The 21,008-nt window shown below is 40.4% G+C and overlaps 1 protein-coding gene across 1 annotated transcript in view; it reads right to left on the bottom strand.

Moving 5' to 3' along the window:
* Nucleotides 1–20,343, bottom strand: part of GYPC (glycophorin C (Gerbich blood group)) — a 57,766-nt gene extending 37,423 nt beyond the window's left edge. Inside the window, exons 1-2 of the mRNA XM_071746788.1 lie at nucleotides 20,321–20,343; nucleotides 18,833–18,878 (exon numbers count right to left, since the gene is read on the bottom strand). The gene's annotated coding sequence lies outside the window, so the exon portion shown is untranslated. The remainder of the gene's footprint in view (nucleotides 1–18,832; nucleotides 18,879–20,320) is intronic.
* Between the last annotated feature and the right edge of the window lie 665 nt (nucleotides 20,344–21,008).

Below are 21,008 nucleotides of genomic sequence, written 5' to 3'. Positions count from 1 at the left end.
TGTACTTGGCTATCCATGAATGACATGGCTTTTCATTAAGGTCACCTTGGAGGAAGAATGGCTAAGGTCAAGTGCTCAGTGCACAAAGTTTTGCAGACTACGTATCCAGCATGCCAGCGTGTCCAAAGATAAGACAGGATAGCTTAGAGCCACTGATTCTGGCTGCCTCTCCAATCCAATACCCGATCCCACTGAAGGGCACATCATCTGTTTGTTCTCTCGAGCAGTCAACAGGATGTTGACACGATGTCTGATAGCACACGCCTGGGACAGCAGTCACAGAAGCTGGATAAATGTGGAGGTTGTGAATCATGCTACCAGCTCTTGCTGAGTTCAAGAAATCTGAGAGCATGCTTTGGTACACAGATTTCTCATAACAAAAGAACCAAAAGAAAAATAAAATAAAGTTAATCACGCTGAACTTTAAAGCAAACAAAAGGCAAGACTTGCTCACACAAAACAGAATTAAACACTGGAAAAGTCATAATTCCTACAGAGGTCTGGTATAGTTAGACCTTCGGTTTTACCAAAACCATTCTTTTTTACATAGTTGGTACTGTATTATACAGCCTGACTTCAATAAGCCGGGTTTTTTTAAGGTCTTTGCATAACTCCAAAGCGGCCAAAAAATTGGAAGTCGAGTCCTGATGCCTGTGGATCCTGGTGTGTTTTGTTACCCAAGTGTTAAATTAAAATTTCACTGCTAGTTAAGTGCAGGTCAGAATCCTCTCAAAGGCTGTTAGACCATCACCTGGACTGTCCTTGTGTTACACAAATGATGGGCTTATTTTAGTTAGAGTTCTCTGGGAGTTTGGATCCTAAGCTTTTACATTCTGTCAAGGGCTTCAGTCTCTTTTCTGCCTTTCCTGGTCTGGATGGATAAGGCTCAGATGGGACACATCCAAAGTTAAGATCTTTCTAATCATCGTGTGCATCCTTTGACCAAAGCAGTACCTGAGGTATGTCCAGCAAAGATGTTGGATAAGTGTGTGTGCTTTAAATCTACTCTGAGTCTGCTTCCCACAGTGCAGCAACTTGGAACCAGGTCAGATTGGCAAATGGTATTTGAAGAAATATAATAACATTGAGGTATTTGCTATCATTTTTAGCTTGCATGTACTGTCCTCTCTGGAGGAAAAGATATCAGATTAAGCTTACTTTCTCATAGTGCTGGTCAATTCACAACTGGCAGCATGTATGCAGGATTTCAGACTAAATTTACTCAAAGGTACTTATCCTACCAAATCAATCTGTCCTGACAATTTTTACAAGAGTATTTTCTAATAGCTTTTCAAGATATCTTTCTCATCACACTGATGCTGTAAGTGTTTACTTTGGTTATCAGACAGCTTTCTATAGCCTTGGATTAATTATAAAAGCAGAGACACTTCAGTGCAGAGTTTAGTGTTTCAACCTACTATCTGAGCAGAAAGCTGGCATGTGATGGAGGCACAGTTACATTGAATGAAACTGGGGCACCATGAGAATGTGTGTGGTGACCCCGAGGCCCTGTGACTTAGCACTGCTTCTACCACTGCTTCAAAATAACTCTGCAAGATTCCTAGCCCAGAGAGAACTAAACTTCATTTTTCTCATGAGTCATGTGATTGCAGTTTTTATTTTAAAACATGCTTAAAGTGCTTAGTTTTTTCTTGCATTCTGCAGGTTTTTTTAGCAATCACAAAGATGTTTGTGTTTCCTGACTTAGTCAAGTTTTGTCCTTTGGTAAAAGTGATTGGCAAAATACTTAGAAACCATAATCAGCCATCCTATGGATTTCTGGAGTTCATTAAAATCACACCATTCACAGCACTGCAGCAGGAAGAAAAGGCTCACAAGCAGTTAGCACAGATCTTCCTTCTCCCAAGCTCCCTCAGATGTGTTCTTCTCTAATCCCTAGCTGTAGTGTTTGCAAATCCTTAGGCTCTTGGAGACCATTCACAAAGTGGCAAGTGGTCACCATATCCAGAAGGATGATATTTGAAAGTTCCCAAAGCAATCAAGACTCTTATGCTGGTAATGTTGGGATTTTGGGCAGGTTTTTTTTGTCGGTTTTTGTTTTGTTGTTTGTTTGTTTGTTTTTTAACATAATTAAATCTTATTCTAAACAATTCCTAACAGTCATAGCAACCATGGAGCCCTGGATAAAATCCTGTGAAAATGTAAAGCTACAGTGTAGAAATAAATTTTTCTTGCTGATGTACTCTAAGGAAAAACAGTATGTTTTTTGACCCCTGCCATATGAACACGTGTCTCCCCAGTGCAGTCCTGTGACTGGATTTACTAACATCCTGCAGACAGTTCCTGCTATTGCTTTTTCAAATGACAGTTCACAGGAATTAGGAAGATGAGAAAGTGACTGTAAAGCCAGAGCTCCAGGGGGGAATCTCAAAGCCAGACCTGAACAGTAGACATGTGAGTCCCCACAGTCTTGTCAGAAGACACAAGTTGATGCTTTATTTTTCCTTTTGATATTAAAGGAAATTCACCCATGCCTGTATAATAAGTAGTTTCCTGTTCTCTCAAACAGTAAAATATTCATGTAATTTAAGTGGAATTCCTAAACTACTGATAATAAATTTGTTTTTCTATTTTTGTATAGGGAGTGAGAGAGAAAGAGTTGCCAAAGTACAACTACATGCAGTGGATGTGACTATCCTTGGGGTCCACTCACCAGTGAGCCCAACTAAAATAGAACATGATCTTGAAATCAGATAATCTGCTGTTCCTTTTATTTTTGTTAGGCTGTTTTTTTATACAAAAATGGATATAGCTGTCTGCTGTAATGGGAGCAAAAATTATAATGGTCTGTTCTAATAATAAATTGCATGCTGGTCTTTTTTTTTTTTTTTTTTTTTTTCACTGTAGCAAAGGCAATTCAGCTGTATCTGATTGGCACTACTTCAAGATTTCTGATGTTCAGCAGGAGAAGAATGCACAGCTGCAAAAACCAAAACAAAGCAAAAACCTCTCAAACTGCACATGCTGGAATGGCACCAAGCCTGACTGCAACAGTTCACCAGACCCACTCACAGCTCATCAGGCACTGGGCCACGCAGTGAGTGCTTTTGCTGACTAAATTGTGCAATGAGTTTTGTTGTGTTGTAATGCAGAGTCCAAATGTTTTACTCTGGATATAATATCACAGACTTCCTTGAAACTTATTTAGATGCCATGTAGGAATGTGGTTGAAAATTTTAGGTGTGGATTCTGCAACATTTCCATAGATTTACTTTTTACTGTCCTTGTGATGCTGTTGGACTTGGTAGGCATTACACTGGAAGGAGAAAGATACTGAATGAGCTTTATGTGAAGATTACTCTTTTGTTGTAATGAGCTGTAAGCAAAGTCTACTGATAAATACTTCACTGTGGAATCTGCAACACTTTACTTAGAAATAGTTTTCTTCCTTCTTAAATCAAAGAGCTGCCCAGGAAGTTATAAATCAGAACAGTAAACATAACTACAGGAAAAATATCTGAATAATCTAAACATGTCTTTTCTCTACTAAGTATATAAATATGAATTTTGGCTTGTGAAGTCAGGTTGAAAGGACATCTAGATTTGACATGGAGAGTTCAGGAGAAGGTTTAGATCAGGATACTTTGGCAAACACCTGTAGTGAAATGAGGCAACCAGGTGCCACTAATTGCCAGGTAGTGGGCATGAGCTTGTGTTAAGCCCACCTGTGCCTGATTAGGGCGGGCCCCTACTGGGCATGAGCAGGATTAGGGGGCAAATAAAAGGTGAAGCTTGAGGCACAGGCCCAGCTCACTCCTGAGAAAGCCAGCAGAGAGGTTACCTGCTTTTGGAGCAATAGTATTGATCCAGGCTGGTCAGCCCTGAGGGCAACAGACTCAGAGCACTCTTCGTGAGTTCTGCTGGAACACCTGGTTGGACCTTGGAGCGCCGTGCCCTAAAAGAGGTTTGTCTTGCAACAAATGCCTAAATTTAGAAACACCTGAGAGCACTGGATCTTGTCAGGTTTTTTCCAAACACTGCAATAGGAGCTGGAGAAATTCTGTGTAGCACCAGCACTGCACCGCTGATTTGTCTCTGGGAGCTCAGACCCAAATTAGGAAAGCACTGAAGAATGTCCTTATGCCTACCCTGATGTAAGAAAAAACAAAGCATGCTCTTAATTTTAAGCACATGCCTAGGTCCCTTTCTGAATTGAAAGCATGCTTAAAGACTTTCCTAATTACAGAAAGCTTCCTATAAATATTCATATATAGCACTTCCTTTACCTGATCACCCAAATTAAATTTTCTAATTCTACTCAGACTCTCTGATGAGGCAGTCTATTGAAGAATCTTTTTAAACTTAAGGGGCTAGTGTCATTTTATGTAGCATCAGTGACAGAGATATTAGTCACATAATCTATTCTAGTCTTCTATATTCCCTCTAGAGTAAAAGAAGACAGAGGTTTCCAGAAGGGGATTTGTTCTGGGGCTGAAATAACTACGCCACCTCCAATAGTTTTGTCTGCTCTCTAAGGAAACAAACCACACCCTTCATTGCTGAGATACAGACAAAAAGAATGTTCCAACATTTCTAGGAATACTTTATTTGTATTCTGGTACCATTTCATGCTCCTCAGAGAGAGAGGCCATCCCTCTTTTACTTAGCAAACACAAATGGACCGAGTCCCTGCTTTTACCACATAAAAATGCTGGTATGCTTTGGAGTAGTGGGCAATCAAATTCTCATTTAGTAAGTGTAACTGATTATATGCACCATGTAGCATGAATAAGCATGCTGTGTTAATTAACACCCTATATTAATATTCCATCATTTGAAATTTCACCTGCCATCATTTCCTGTTGGCTTCTTCAAAAAACAATTATCTGATATCCTCTGAAATGTCCTACTTTTATTTTAAATAAAATTAAATAATGTGTTGTTATTGCATATTATACATAATGCCATAAAAGATTTAATTACTTGAAAAGTACAGTAATTACAGACAAATAATTTTTGTCTTATGTCTTCTACCATTTTTTTTAACATTAATTCAAATCCTGACCTTTCTCTGAAAGCATCTACAGTTCTCTAGTCATTGTTGTCCTTGTTAATATTCACATCAGTGCGAATGGTTGCTCACAGCTTTAACACATTCAGAAATCTATTCAGCAATATTACGTTAGTACTGTGTCAGTAGATATTTAGAATACCACTTCAGATACTCTTTTTGATAGTGAGATGAAGGTTTATAAGTTCTCATAAAAGAGCAGATATTTTGCCAAACGAAGCCGGTAACTTCTACTAAAGAAGAGTAATTCCAAATACTTAGTAAATTATCTTTCTCTTTATCATATATCAGATATAAGACCATATTCTTTCAAGTTTAGAGCTGGGGATAGCCCCTAGGGAATGGAATTTCACTAGCTACCATTAAATAATATATTTTTTCTGTATTGCCTTCAAAGTTTTGGAATTTTGCTGTACCTAGTAGCCTAAAATAATGAATCCTTGGGCTGTGAGATCACACATTTAATATTTGTACAAATACTGATGTGTACATTTTGTAGGTGCAGAAATAAAGGTGAGAAAGAAGTGAATAAAGATTTTGACCAATTTCCATGTAAATGATCTAGCAAAGAGAAAAATTTAAAATAAAATGGTAGTGTCTTACATGATCTCACTTAGTAGAGCACCCAGGTACTGTCTGTACATAAAGCCACTGTGGTTTACAGTGGTTATTGAGGATGTTTTGACTTCTTAAGGTATTAAAATGTGCAATTCATCTGAAAAAAATTAACTAACACCCCCATCAAATAACATTATTTTTTTCTTTCTATTTTGATACCGTGTAATTTTGCTAATAGCCCATACCAGTTACTACTCCCATCTAACTTCTAAATCACCAGTGATCCAGCACAACTACCCTGCTGTCAATCCAGCCCAGACACAGAGTGGGTTAAGAGATGTATCCAGTGAACACGTTGGCTGGGCTTCTGTATGAACAGCCTAACACTGTTGCCAACATTTTTATATTGTCTGCTGAAGTCAGCGTTCACTTTCTAGTGAGTTCAATGGAAAACTGAATGGCCACAGACAATATCTAGGCAATAATTCCACACACACCAAACCCCCCTGTATTATGCTTGCAGTCAGCTTTTTAAAAGTGTAAGGTCAATGTCTTTCCTGTTTGGAAAGTAAGTGGGGAGATTCAATAGTTCTTTAATGGGTTTATCTTAATAGCAGGAGGAAGATGGAATGTTTCTAGCAATTCTCCATACTCTGCTAGTGAGCTGATTAGCACAAAATTGCATTTTGCTGGCAGAGCTAAAAATTATTTGGATTCCTTTGAGGAAGAGAAGATCACCTACAATGTACTAACAGAAAAGGTTGGAAATACTGAGTTTTTTGATCACTGCACAGGGAATAAAAAGATTTTAAATCATCCCGCACTGTAAATACTACCTAGAAAGAGAAACACGTGTGAAATACTGAGATATGAAGCACTCTTCACACACACGTAGTAATCACTATAGTTCCATCAGGTGAATCAAGTAAAAATGTCAATTTACATTCTGAAAGTAAAAATGTGGACAAATCTGACAGACTAAAAATTATATCAAAATATTGCCTTCTCTAAAACGCATGCAAGCACAATAAAAAGTCACTGCACATCCACTTCACTCTCAACTGATGTCTTTGTCACACATAGACACTGATAACCCTTGGATCTTTTTTACCTCTTATTTCTTCATAGTTATCTTCTTTTAGGGTCATGGAATAGAGCTGTGTTTAGATCTCATTGTGGAGAAGCGAAACCACTGATTTAATGCCCTGGGTAAGATACCCCTAGGAAGACTCCAGCTTCCTGGGTTGATCCTCTGGCCATTAAATGATTTAAGTTCTTCCTTGCTTAAAAAGTGACCAGCATTGCTGGGACCCTGGACCCTAGAAAATAGTCAAGATACAAAACAAAAGAGTGAGAAGAATTATGAATTTTATTACTTCTTGAAATCTTACTTATGAGTCAAACAGAAGTTATTATTTCAGAATCATTCTGTGGCCTGTGTCTCCTTAAAGAAATAATCTCAATCAGCCAATGAAAGCCTGTGGCCTGTAAAGGGCAGAGTATCCAATGACATAATTGTGATCTCTCTTCTGTCCCTATAGGCCATGGGCTAATGAAATTGTCATATTAGCTCACTCCAGAATTTGCTATTGTAGAACTGCTGAAGAAATTCACTGTAAGCCACCTCTTTGATTCTGCCTTTGTGCATGTATATGTAGACTTAAGACCAACAAATGAAGTAATGTGCAGAGGGTGGGGGGTGTCACCAAGCAAACTATCAGTGTGACATTTTAAAGCTGCTGGCTGACTGCAGAGTGATATGCAGGCATATACATGAAGCATATGGGGAGGCAGGAGACATATATCAGAGACAGCAGCTGGTATGTCAGGTCCAGGACAGCTTCTACCGGGAGAAGAGAATAGATTGCAGTTCCAGGCAGAGTGTCTTAACTCCTCTCTCTTTGACTACGGACTTTTTTATTTCTTGTATTCGTACAATCCCAATGATTTATTTCCAAGATTTGTCTTTTTACTGTATGTTACTCCTAGTCTTAATGTCTTGAAGTGCAGCTTATTTTCTGCTATCTCACTGTAAAAGCAGGAGAAGCCTATTGGATTTGCTCTTGGTGCTTTCAGCTCAAAAGAGTAGAGTAACACTAGATTTATCACTATGTAACTAAGAGTGATATTAGGCATTAAATCTAATATAAGCTTCCACTGTGCAAAAGAGAGAGGGCCAAATTCTCCACTGATGTAAAACTGTATAGAGCTCTGTGGGAAATAAAAGAGATTCTGACCTATGTTTCAGAATACTTAAAAACTACCCAGAGACAACAATTGAGTAGGAGGATATACTGTTTTCTACTTGATGCCATGACTTCAGCACAACTACTTTTCCCAGCATGAGGCCAAGTCATGAAAGTTTCTCACTGTAGAGACATTCACTGCAGGCTTTCTCTGTTCTCCTGCTGTGGGTGTTAGTGAGATGCCACGAGCGTTCTTGCACCTGCAGCTGCAGCTTCAAAACAGATTGGTGTCCCCTGTAAATCATGACACATTTGTCCTTGCAATGTAACTTCTTCTCCCCTGGTGTGACAAAATGTGCTTTACCAAAAATAACCTGCATGTTGTTACTTTCCCCAAATGCTCTCAAAATAATGTGGCATTACCAACAAAATTATGCTGACAAAACATGGCACACCAAAGAGTCAAGTGTGGTTCCGTGCATGAAAGTGAGCAGTGGGACGTCATATGACTTCCTAAAAAGCAATAGTAGTGGAAGTACTGTAGCATGTAGTATTTTAGCAAGCAATAGGAAATTAGAAAATATTGCAGAACAAAGATGAAGTGAGAAGCTCTAGGAAAAAAGTGGGCAAGAAATCCTCCTTTGTTTGAGAAAGAGGCAAAGGAGGAACAGAGGGAGATGATGACTCTTCTGTCCAAAGCAGTGACAGAATAAAATAAACCAAGCTAGCTCTGAATGCAACCATCTGGCTGTCTCTGTCATTCAGGGTGTCAGGAAGTGGGGTAGGTGTGCCAGTACTGTGCTGAGCATTTCTAGAAAGGAAAACAGCTGTGGAAATGCTCTGTACTTCCACAGCTGTATTGCTTCTGGACATAGTGCTGCTAAATAAACTTGCTTTTCATGGCACACCCTCCTCACACAGTCTAGGCATTTTCTATGTTCCCTAGGAGAGGTCATTCATGAGGTTCAAACTTGTCATCCTCCTGAGGATGGTTCAAAGACACATAACACCAATGCAGCCATCCTCTTGTTTAGTGTTATCAGAAAACCAATTTTGTCTTTAAGCCAAATCGTATGGATAGTCATTAGCTGAGTCAGCTCCTCACTCTCTCATATACCTCTAAGCAGTGAAAACTGGGGTCCTTCTGCTTTGATCTGACTCCAAGGAATGCAAAATAACCTTTTTTTTGTCCCCGTCTTCCCTTTTGCTTATAACTTGTACAGTTCATACTCTGTGTCCTGTCTGTCTTGAAAATTGTTGTCACCTCAGGTTTCAGCAGTGTCAGAAATTAGAAGGGCTGGAAAAACAATGCATTAAAGTAAAATTAAATTAAATTACTACAGTAGCTTGGGTATTATTGACAATGCAGGGAAACTAAAGCAACAAAAATGGCTGAGGAAGTTTTACAGCTCCCCAGTGCCTACAATAGTAGCAACTATTCAAAGCAACTGACATTTCTTTTTGGTGTTTGCTCTTAATACCTTCTCTTTTGTTGCCACCAGATTCCTCCAAACCACGGGTTAACATTTCTTCTTTTATGCTTTGTGAAGTCTTCAGGAGTCCTCAAGTTTTCTAATGTCTGAATGCTATTTTATGAAGTGTCTGTTTTAAAAGCCGAGGGCACTGGTTTCTAAATTCACTCGGTTTGAATCATTAAGATGTGCAATTCTACTGAAGGTTCTGGAAGAAGCTTGTATCAAAGTGGTTCGGGCTGCAGACTGTAGAGCAAAATGCTACACTCTTGGAAAACTCTTTGTAACACAGTGCAGGTGATGATTTGCCAGTAAGCTTCAAAGGTCCTAGGTGTATGTATATGTTTCATCAGATGGGAAATATATACATCCTTGGAAGACAGCAAACAAAAAGGTGGACACCAATGCATATGAACTGAGAGCATTTTGACAGAAAGGAGCTTCCAAACCAGCAAAATCATGGATGAATCTTAGTATTACTTCTCCATACTGCTGCTGGTGGATGCCTGCAGTAGAGAAAGGTTGCTTTGTTGAGGTCAGGCCAGGTATTTTATTATTCCTTTATGTAAAGGAATCTGCTATACTTTTTCATATATAGTAATGTCATTGCTTATCTAAATGTACCAATAAGAACTGTCTTGGCAAAAAGATTGATTCGTAATTTGCCTTTTGAAATGTCTGTGATTCCTCCTCTTCTTTCATGAGTATTTTTCATGTTTTAAAAACTCTTGGGTCTTGGTAATTCTATACCAAACAGCTAGAAATTCCTGTAATTCCTGTCTGTACAGAATATCTGAATACAAAAGTAACAAATAACAAGACCCCAAATCACTGAAAACATTGAGGGTAAAATTATGTCTACAAATATGGCAAAAATTAATCATTTTACCTGTGAGGTTTGCTGATACAATAGTCAATTAGTATTTAACATGCAAATGAAATGAAAGTAATTACACACTTTATGCATACAAAAGAATAGTTGTCTATGCACATGAGACACCCAACTATTTCTACTTCTTTTCTGCATATGTCAGTCCAACACATCACATTCACAGTGGGACACTTCTGGTAGACTTGTTCATTCCTGTGGTATTGTCATCTGGAAGCCAGGAGAGCAGCCAGGATGTCTGAGGATGTCTTATGCAGTTCAGCCCCTTTAGGTGCTGAAAACTGATGTGTGATCTGCCCACTCATATCTCACCTGATTAGCTGCAAATCAGTCATGTCTGTAGGCATACATTTTCATTGTGGTAGCTAAAATTAAAAAAAGCTGAAGGCTCTGTTTAGTGCCACTTAATACAATGAAATATGCAGCTACTTGATATGGAACACTGTTAAATACCTGCTCAGAAAGTTACACGAAGGAAATGCCAGAAAACAAAATGAGGGCTCTTTTATGTGTTTCTTCTGGATTTTCTCAGGTGTTGCCCTTTTGGTGGAGCTGAGGCTTACTGCCTGCTCTCAGGATGTCCTTGGAAATAGAGACCACCTCGTTGTTTTTTTTCCTGCTTAAGCAGACAGACATTAAAAACAGCAGATCTTTGCTTCCATTACTTTTTTTGGAGAAGATCCATGAAAGGAAGGACAAGTATTACAATGGATTCCCAGAGAAAAAACAGATGGGTCACTTGAAAAAACTCCATTTTCCTTAAGGTGTATGCAACACCAGTGAAACCACCTAGCAGTTTCCTTCCTAAATTAAACACTTTTTTATACTCTTGAACTTTTTGGAACCTTTCCCCTATTCAGACCATAAGCCTGTTCTTCCTCTATCCTTTCATATACCATTGTATACTGGTTATTGAGGCCTGGCTCTGTGTTGGATGTTGCTAATGGTTCTGTATATATATTAGAAAATAAACTATTGAGTAGGATATAGGAAGTAGTGATCATATTGCTTATTCAGAGCTTCACCAGTTCCTTTAAAAGAAACTGAGGGGGGTTATTTAATTGAGGGCTTTTTTGTCTACTTACTTTTGATGTATTATCACACGCATTCTGAAAACTTGGAAAGATTTTCCTCAGCTTGCTGCTTTACAGCTTATGAGTACCAATTGCAATTATCTGATCTTTTAATTGTTTTAACTAGTACACTTAAGGTTTGGTTTCTCCAAAGTGAACATCTGATCCTGCACATTCTAACCAAATCCCATTTTTTCCAAAGAGCAGCCATTAATTTTCCTAATCTAGAATCAAGCCTAAGAAAAATGTGGATAAATAACAACAGCCTCCTCACTTTTTCTAGGTCTTCATGTCTGGGCTTCTGCATACTAAGCCCTTGGTCCTTTTCCCTGCCTTCACTGATCTCATTTGCCACCTGCCTATGAATAGTGATGTATTAAAGCTCCCGCTGAAAATCATGTAAATCACATTCACTCCCCTGCACTTCCATGCTGTATTTTGCCTTGAAAGCCATGTGTTATTTTCAAGTGATGTACTCTTAAAGATCCTTGCCTAATAAGTGCCTTCACTTTCCTGTTAACATGTATCTCCAGCTTAAGCAACTCAGAAGATTGCTTCTTAGAGGAAACTTAGTTGTATTAACATGTAATTAATGTTCTGTTCTCTGTGACCCAATTTTGAAAGCTGGAATATTTGTATTATCTGCTGGGTCTCACCCTCCTGCTGACATTTAGCACAAAGGGAAGGGGCTTCAGCCCTTAATATAGTCTCCAGGTCCCAGGGTTGGGTGGCACATCCACAGCACATGTTTATTCCATCAGGTAAGCAAAGAAAAGAAGGCATGACAATAACCTGGACACAAAGGCCATTTCTCTCGATGGATTGTCTGAGATATGTCACCTCCAAGCTTTCCACTGAGATTCTTCTTTTACAGGTTCAAATATGTGCAATATTGACAGATATACCAATCACGTTGAATCCTTTTATGAATGAGGGAAAGCAACAGTTGTTTCCAGGATGTGATCCATGTAATCCTTTTTAAGTAAATAATTTAGGTCGTGACAAATCGCAACTGAGAAATTCCTATTTCTGTCCACTCTCTATAAAGAGAGTCTAAACTACCAACTTTAGATATGGATGCTAACCCTGAAGACTTTACACACCGGGTGACGTGCATCTCACCATCTGTGACGTGACTCTCACCATCTGTGTCTATATTGCTCATCGCTTTTTGGCAAGATACAACAATATAGACTAAATCTATATTAGATGCTGCAGTAGGTGGTCTGAACATGGTCTGGAAACATCAGCTAGGATTTGCAAGTATACACAAACATATAGCAGGCACAATAAAACCACAGCGACTGGTACGTTATAATAAAAAAGGGATTTTAGTGGATTAAGTGTCTTTGAATAGTCTAGACTTCAATTCTTTATCCTGCTCAGTTTTATTGCGGTATCTGGACAGGATTTTTATTTTTGACACCGCACCCCAAATAGCACGTCCCCAGAATCTGTGAATAACAAGACAAGGGGAATCTGGTATGGCTGGACAAACATTTTTGTATATCCAGGAAAAAGGAAATGACTGGGTTTATAATTGGTGGGACAATACTAGGAAGCTATTTATGTTTTTTACGAGGAAGATGTATTTTCCCAGGCCCCAGGAAAAAGTGAGGTGATGCTTTGTGCCCTTTGTAGCATCCCAGCAGTGAAGTGAAGAAGCAGAAGAAACTGGGTCCAGCAGCCTTCTGGGTAGGCACTGAGGAACACTGTTCCTCAATGAGGAACCTGTTCCTGTCTTCTGTCCTTGATTGTGAAAAAAACATGCTAGTGGGGAAGCAATACACAGGGACTCTGTGAGACAGTAAAAGAAAACTGGGGGAGGTAAGCTGATATGATGAAACAGATATAAGATGGGCATCAACTGAGAAAGAAAGCAGTGATTCACTGATTCCTCCCTCAAATAGAATAACATTTTGCATGTTATTCTGCAGACCTATATCTTATATCTTTTAACTTTTCCATTAATAACCTGCCTGATGCAATAGAAATGATCTGTATTAGAACTGTAGGGGGTAACCTGGGAGGGGCTTACAAAGGCACTGGAGAAGAAGATAAGAATTCAAATGTTGGCAACATGGCTGGGAAAAAACTAGGATGACATAGAATAAAAGAAAAAATAGCATGGGACAGCAGAGAGATAAAGTAAAATCAAGTGCACAAACAGAAAACTGGCAATAGGTTGCAGATATTCAGACAGTTGAAGAGCTGTAACTGTTGAACAAGTCATGTCACATTTATGATGTCATGGGAAAAGCAAATATGTAAGCAGGAGAATCATCTGTAAAATACAAGAGTTATCTGAGTGTTCTCTGTATACTTGCAACGCTTAAATGTAACATCTTTGCATGTCTGCATAGTAAGGCTCTGGACCTTTTCCCTGCCTTCACTGACTGCCTGCTGCCTACGGAGAGTGATGCATTAAAGTGCCTGCATTAAAGCATTGACAAGGCTTTAGATGAACAAGCAGGTATAGCTTTCTACACTACTGTAAGGGACAACGTAGAGAGAGACAGATAAGGGTCTGCGTATTGCCTAGGGCCTGCATATGATAGAGATGAGGATTGGAGAGTGAACTGTGAGAAGGTTCCAGCAGTTCAATGATATCTCTCAACCATGCTTAGTAAAGTGAAACAGGCCTATGAGATGAGGGGCTGCATTTGTGGGCTTGTAGAGTCTCATCAACATCCACCATCCCCCGTTGGCTGACTAAACACTTGGATCCAGGACTGCTGATTTTCTCTCTCTGACCCCCTTTCCTGTTCTGTCTCTCATTTGAATGGGACACTACCGACAACTGAGGGACTGATGCTAATGACAGCTGAGAGTTTTCCCTCTCCCAGGGCCACAAAGGAGCAGTGAATCTTTGCCTGGAATAGTGGGAATCTGGGGGCACATAAACAACACAGAAGTTCCCATGTGGTTGTTGTCCTTCACTGACCAAGCATCCTGCATTGGGCCCTGTCTGGGCTCAGAATGCCATCTCAAATGAGAAACCCTCAACAGACACCTCTGGACCCACAGTGGTGACTTTCCCAAACTCGCCTCATTCCTTTCTTTCCTTCTCACTTTCTTACTCTTTTACTCTCCTGTCTCTTTCTCTCTGTTTTCCTTGTATCTTTTACTTCTCTCTCTCTCTCTTTTGCCTTGCAGCATGTTTGCCATACCTTCATGGGGTATATAACTTTGCTTGTGTTATTTGTCAAATAAAACTTCATGCTTGCACCTGACCCTTGGTGGTTGGACTTGGTTCTCACAGATCCAAAAATTATACGTTACTTCAAACCATAACAAGCACACTGCAGAAAAGATACGAAACAACCGAAGAGTAGATGATCACTGCTGTAGTAAATATGATATGTGATAAAATACTTGGACAGAAAAAAGTTAGTTTAGGCTACTGGCCTAAAGAAAAGATGCCCAATTGGAAAAATGATCACAAATATACAAATTCATATAAAGCTGCTGTTTTCTATTGTCACAGAGCCAAGAAAAGAAGTACCAAAAATTGCAGTCTAAAGCAACTGTAGTCACTTGACAATGACAATATTATGTGACATTACACGAGTCAGGTTAACTGAGAAGAGGGCTCCTTAGTCTGCTACTAATTCCTATCTAGATCTTGTTTTAAAAGTTTTCTTGCCTTACCTTATTTTGGCCCTGAATTAATGTTTAAATATCTAGAATGCTAAAGAAAGAAACAAATAATGACAGAAAAAAATTAGTGAGGAAACCTGAGCAATCTTAGATTGGCATAACAATTTCTTTTCAGCTTGAACATTTTTTTCATTTGCATATTTGCTTAAAAGAAGTAATTTCTCAGAGCTGCTAGTTTGAAGGTTTAAAAATGCCCAAACACTCAAAGGGGATAGTATCAAAGGAATTAATAATTAATTCCACTTGGTTAATTAATTTAGTTTGATGAACTTCAACACTGCAAGGCAGGGTGGCATTTCAGATTAGATTCCCTGGATATGTATTAGGTAATGACACAAATCTTCTGTTTCTCTTTTAAGTACTTGTAGAGAGTTTTTAAAAGCTTTAAATTAGAAGTAGGCATTTCTCTTTCTAGTCTGTGGCTTACGTTAGTTTTTCTCAGGGGTTTGGAGGGTGAGAGTAGGAACTGTCACAAACTACCACTTCAAAATGGAAGCCTCATTCTGGGAGATAAGGTAGATCATAGCAGCATTTATTTTGATCAATCTCTCCACGACATTTGTTTGCTGTTTTCCTTTTGCGACGATTTTAGCCAATAACCAGGTGACAGACGTGTCCCCCACTGCCTTTCCAGGGGAAGATATAAAGGGGAATGAGGAAGAGAGACTTTAAGGCTAGAAAGAAACTAAAATAGATTTTATTAATAATAATTATGATGGTGAATTACATGCAAATATAGAAATATGAAACTCCTCTCTTGCTAATTAACTCCTCAATCTAGCAGGGCCCAAACTGGACTTAGCAGCAGATAGGAGTGCCCAAGTCCAGGGTCTCAGTGACAGTCCAGAACAGCCTTGAAGCAGCCGATCCAGTCCCACTCGGGGAGGCAGCAGGAGGAAAGCCACTGCAGAGGAAGCCATGACAAACAAACAGCCCACCCAGCCCAGCAGCCACAGAGCCCAGGGCAGGGCTCCCTGTGGCGCCATTTTGTGCTGACGGCCATGGTCAAGAGCACTGTGATTGGTCCATCCGGGTCACATGACCAGCTCTCCCCTCCCCACAGCCTCGGCCACAGTCTGGCAGTGGGCCCCGGGCGGAACCAGCGGACTATGGCTGTAGGCTTTTTTTTATTTTATTTTTTAATTTTTTATTTTATTTTATTTATTTGTTTTTCCTCTTTTAATTCTGGTGTTCTCAAATCAGGACGCTTTTTCACCTGATTCTGCTTCCCGTTCTCAAGAAAAAAGCGAGACCTTTTTTGCATTCCCTCAAGCCGCCCTGTGTAATGTACTTCAGCCCCTCCCAGAGCCTTCACAGGAGAAAACAAAAGGTCCTTCCCTGACCTTTGAGATACGCATCCTGAAGGAGGCAGGCTCAGAGACACATGTATTCATCTCCAGTGCTGCCAGATGAATCTCAGGCAATCTCCTTTTTAAGAATAAGGTAACAATTTTGTGCAAGAGATCAGTGCCTGTAAGCAGCATTAAGAACAAGAGCCCTGCTCACTCTGAGAGGAAGAGATTGCTTAGGCCCTCAGCTTCTTCTGTAGCAAAGACCCTTCTCTCAGAAATCAGAAGTGTGCTGGGAGAAGTTATGTCCCTCTGACGCTCTTGCAGTGCAAAGTATCTTTCAGCAGCCCAGGGGCAAGGAACACAAATATAAACTGGCCTCTGTATTACATGGGAGACTCTCAGGTAGCCTGCAATGCCCAGAAAGCACTGGGAAGGTGGGTGAATCCCACCAGGACTTGCCATGTCCATGGGGCTGAGGAAGCCTGGTTTAAACACAGTGGAGCAAGAGGATGCCATACCCTGGGCACCCACAAGCTCTGGTCTCAAGGGACTGTGTTACAGGAAGGAAAATACATTCCAGCAAAGGCCTGATCCTGGCACCTTCTCTTTTGCTGTTTTCATTGCTTGAGAGCATTTTCTGTCACAACTAATCAAGGCCACAGCACTCTTGCTTTTACTAATCCTGACTGTGAAGAAAGGATATCTCTAGTCCCAGTGGCTGATGGTAGTGCTGCTTCAGCAAAAGGGCTGAAATACATACTTTGTGACAGAAAGTGGTGGTTGTAGCTAAAATGAGCCTACAGAGATGCAGGAAAATAAATTGAAGTCCAGGGAGGAATGTGAGCATTAGTGTTCCAGTGGGGAAGTAAAAGAGGTGTTCTGGAATCAAAATGCCATTCAGCTGCTTTGTGTTTCCCTTTTCTTTAGGGGGAAGGGAAGAAAGAAAAAAAAAAAAAAAGAAAAAGAACAAAAAAAAAGAAAAAAGTGACCCCTTGACTCTTGCAGAGAAAGCCCTATAAAATCACCTGGACACTTGGGAAGGGGGAGAATGATCTTCTGAGATAAGAGAGGTTTATAAACTGGGTTTTGTCATATGAATTTTACAGTGAAATTTCAGCAGTGTGTTCAGTTTTCAGAAGCTTCAGGCTGTTTACTTTTATGTAAGGCTGCCTCTATTCTCATGTTATCACTGTCAGAGGTCAGATCCTGAGCAGTTAAAAAATATGTATTACAGCTATTTGTATTTCTAGGAAAGATTATAAGGCAAGACCTGCTAGTCCACAGAAGATTCAGTGAAGTGCAAACTCTTTCTGATCCAGAAAATTAGTTGGGTCAGGTAGGAATCAAGCAGTGTTGTCAAGCCTGTCAAGCCTGGTTGCTGATGGCAGGGTGTGTGTGCAACAGAGAATCACAGAATGTCAGGGGTTGGAAGAGACCTCTGAAGATCATTGAGTCCAACCCCCTTGCCAGAGCAGGACCAAAACAAGGGAAGGTCACTCAGAAATGCATCCAGTTGAGTCTTGAAGTCTCCAGAGAAGGAGACTCCATAACCTCTCTGGGGAGTCTGTTCCAGGGCTCTGTAACCCTTACAGTGAAGAAATTCTTCCTCATGTTGAGGAAGAACTTCCTGGGCTCTATCTTGAATCCATTGCCCCTCCTCCTGCCACAGGGCACAAGAGAGAAGATGTTGTCCAATACTCACAGATCTCCACTTGGACTCTGCACCATTGATCACCACCCCTTGGGCTCTGTTGCATAGCCAGTTCTTAATCCACCTCACTGTCCATTCTTCAGTCCCACATTTCCTGAGCTTGCTCACAAGGATGTTATAGGAGACTGTGTCAAAACCTTGCTAAAGTCAAGGTAGACTACATCCACCTATCTCCCTGCATCTACCCATTCAGCCACAATGTCATAGAAGGCTCTCAGATTAGTCAAGCATGATTTCCCCTTGACAAATCCATGCTGACTACTCCTGATAACTGTAGTGAAATGAGGCAACCAGGTGCCACTAATTGCCAGGCAGTGGGCATGAGCTTGTGTTAAAGCCACCTGTGCCTGATTAGGGCGGGCCCCTACTGCGCATGAGCAGGATTAGGGGGCCAATAAAGCTCACTCCTGAGGAAGCCAGGGAGGTGGCCAGTTACTTTTGGAGCAATAGCACCAATCCAGGCTGGTCAGCCCTGAGGGCAACAGACTCAGAGCACTCTTCGTGAGTTTCTGCTGGAACACCTGGTTGGACCTTGGAGCGCTGTGCCCTAAGAGAGGTTCGTCTTCCTACGGATAACCTTCTCTTCAACGTGCTTAAAGATGACCTCCAGAATGAGCTGATCCACTATTTTACCATGGATGGAGGTGAGGCTGAGTGGTCTGTAACTGCCTGGATCTTCCTTCTAGCCCTTTTTGTTTGACTGGAGTGACACTGGTTTTTCTCCAGTCCTCAAGCACCTCTTCTCTACCTTGATCTCTCAAAAATGACAGACAGTGGTAGGGTGATAATGTCACCCAGCTCTCCACACTCTTGGGTGCATCCCATCAGGGCCCAGGGGTTTGTGCATATTCAATTTGCATAACTGATCTCTAACCCAATATTCACTGACCAGTGAAAGGAACAAATAGGTCAAGCTGACTGTGTTGTGTTGCCCATGACTCTGGATCTCTGACACTTACCTGATGGAGTGCCCCCTGATCCCAGTATGTTTGTTCTGTGGTTCCCCTGGTTCAAAAGACAACGCAGATGTTCTAGTTAGAGCAGAGAGTGACCACTGCCAGCAAGCCTCTTACTTTTCTTTTTTCAACACTAAACAAGCACAGATCTTTTAACCCCTCTTCAAAGATTGTGCTGTTCTGGTAGCCATGAGTAGCCTGGTTTTATCTACCACTTCACAAAATAGTAAAACCACTTTTAATAGCTGATTGATGGTAAAATGCTTAGATTTTAAGAGAAATCTCAGCCACAGAAGGCATTGTAAAAAGTTATCAGATGATTTCACCCCCTGGGCTCAGCTGGAGTATTAGCTGAGGATGGATTGACTTTATACCGAGTCAATCTGCAAATTCTCTAAGCAAACAATGATGCTGCAGCATTTATATTTTATGTGTTCTACAAGATATTCAGGGCTTTCAGATATAGGAAGGAAAGAGCTGAACCTAATGTTTTTCCTTTACACTGTGAAGGTCCTGTTGTTTGCAATGCATTTTTTATGTAATTTAAAGTCAATTTACTTCAACAGCTCACTTGTGAAAGCATTTATTCAGGGCAAAACCATAACACAGCACTGAGGAAAAGGCAAGTGAAATGATCCTCCCACTCTCTCCCTGTTAGTAAAGATATTGGCTTCTGATTCACATTATGAGCTTGTATACCTTGAAGACACTCAGCATTCAGGCTTTTGTGGTGCAGAATTGATTTCTTTAAACAGATTTTATTAAATTTTTTTGTATTTTTCTGTTTTAAAAGTATGATGAATCAGGCTACTCCACAATATTGTTTCGCTTGTGTCATTTTATATCAAGGTTGAATTGCAGATTTCCTGTCTGAATGAAAATTATGAACAATTCATAATTCATAATTTGGTTGACTTTTTAAACAAATATACTCCTTTCTTCATTATTTTTCTCCTTTCCAAAACAAATGCCAAGCCATCCTATGAACTCATTACTTGACCATGTGTTCATTCATTTAGAGGTTTGGGAAGTGGGAGGAGGAAAAACAATCTTCCCTGCTAACATCCAGACTCAAATATTTATTTTTCTGTACGGTAAATCAAGCATGAAAAGAACAAATTGTCTAAAATCTGTACCAAAAAAACGTAAAAAGTCTTAAAAATTATATTTTAAAGCCATATACTTTCCTCTGGAAACTGCAAAACCAGAAAAATGTGAAGCAGTGTGTAAGTCTACAGCAGTGGTTGCAGCCATGAAATGAAGACAGAGAAAGCCCTTCATCATAAGCAAATCAGACTGCAGAAAATCCCTCTACAGAGTTACCCTAGTCTTGCTTTTGGCACTGTGGATACCCCGAGAGAAATTAATCAGTGAATTAATATTTGAGGAAGCAAGCAAAAAAAAGGCAAGAGATAGTAAAATCAGCAAATAACCTCCATGAGCAAACAAAAAAAAGTATCCTAATGGGAAAACAAATGTTAATCTACGGACCAAATTTGGCTTCTGAGTGAGGTGGCAGCTCTGGACTCCTGCTGGCTTCACAACTCAAATGTCACATTGTGTCATGGGAAGCAGCAGCAGCAGCAGCTCTGCCTCTGGTGGTGCCTTGGAACTATCCAGGATCTTGTGACCCTCCCAGAGGCTGCACATGCAGGCAGCTTGCGTGCAGGGCTCTGCCTTTTCACAGAAGTGCTGCTGTCAGGCAAAGTTGAGCAAAAAACCCCAAACAACAAGCTACGATTTTGACAGATGTGATTCCTTCCAGGGTGTTACAATCACTTTCTACCTTCTCATTTTGAGCACCCTTTTAATGAAGGTCCAATTCATGTTCATGTCAATGCTGGTTCTGATCAGAGCCCTTTTGTAACACAGGGGACTGCTGCCAGCTGGGAAAGAGTTAACCGGGGGTGGGGGTCAGGAAGTCAGGGCTTTGAATACTGCTTGCAGGAACAGCCTGCACTTCCAGATGAAGCAGATAGCTTGTTCCTGGTGATAACACTTACCAGCTCTCCCTCATGCTTGTAAAGGAGAGGGAAAAACAAACACGGGGGAGTCAGCATCTCATGAAAAATCACTTCAGGGCTAATTAGGCTCACAAATCAAGGAGTGATGTTCAGACTAGGCCTGTTCAGAGTGTGTGCTTCAATGCCTGACAAGATCCAAGGAGAAACAGGATTGC

The sequence above is a fragment of the Heliangelus exortis genome, chromosome 6 (assembly GCF_036169615.1).
Source record: "Heliangelus exortis chromosome 6, bHelExo1.hap1, whole genome shotgun sequence".
NCBI classification, from domain to species: domain Eukaryota; kingdom Metazoa; phylum Chordata; class Aves; order Apodiformes; family Trochilidae; genus Heliangelus; species Heliangelus exortis.
This window is presented reverse-complemented; position numbering and strand designations above follow the sequence as displayed.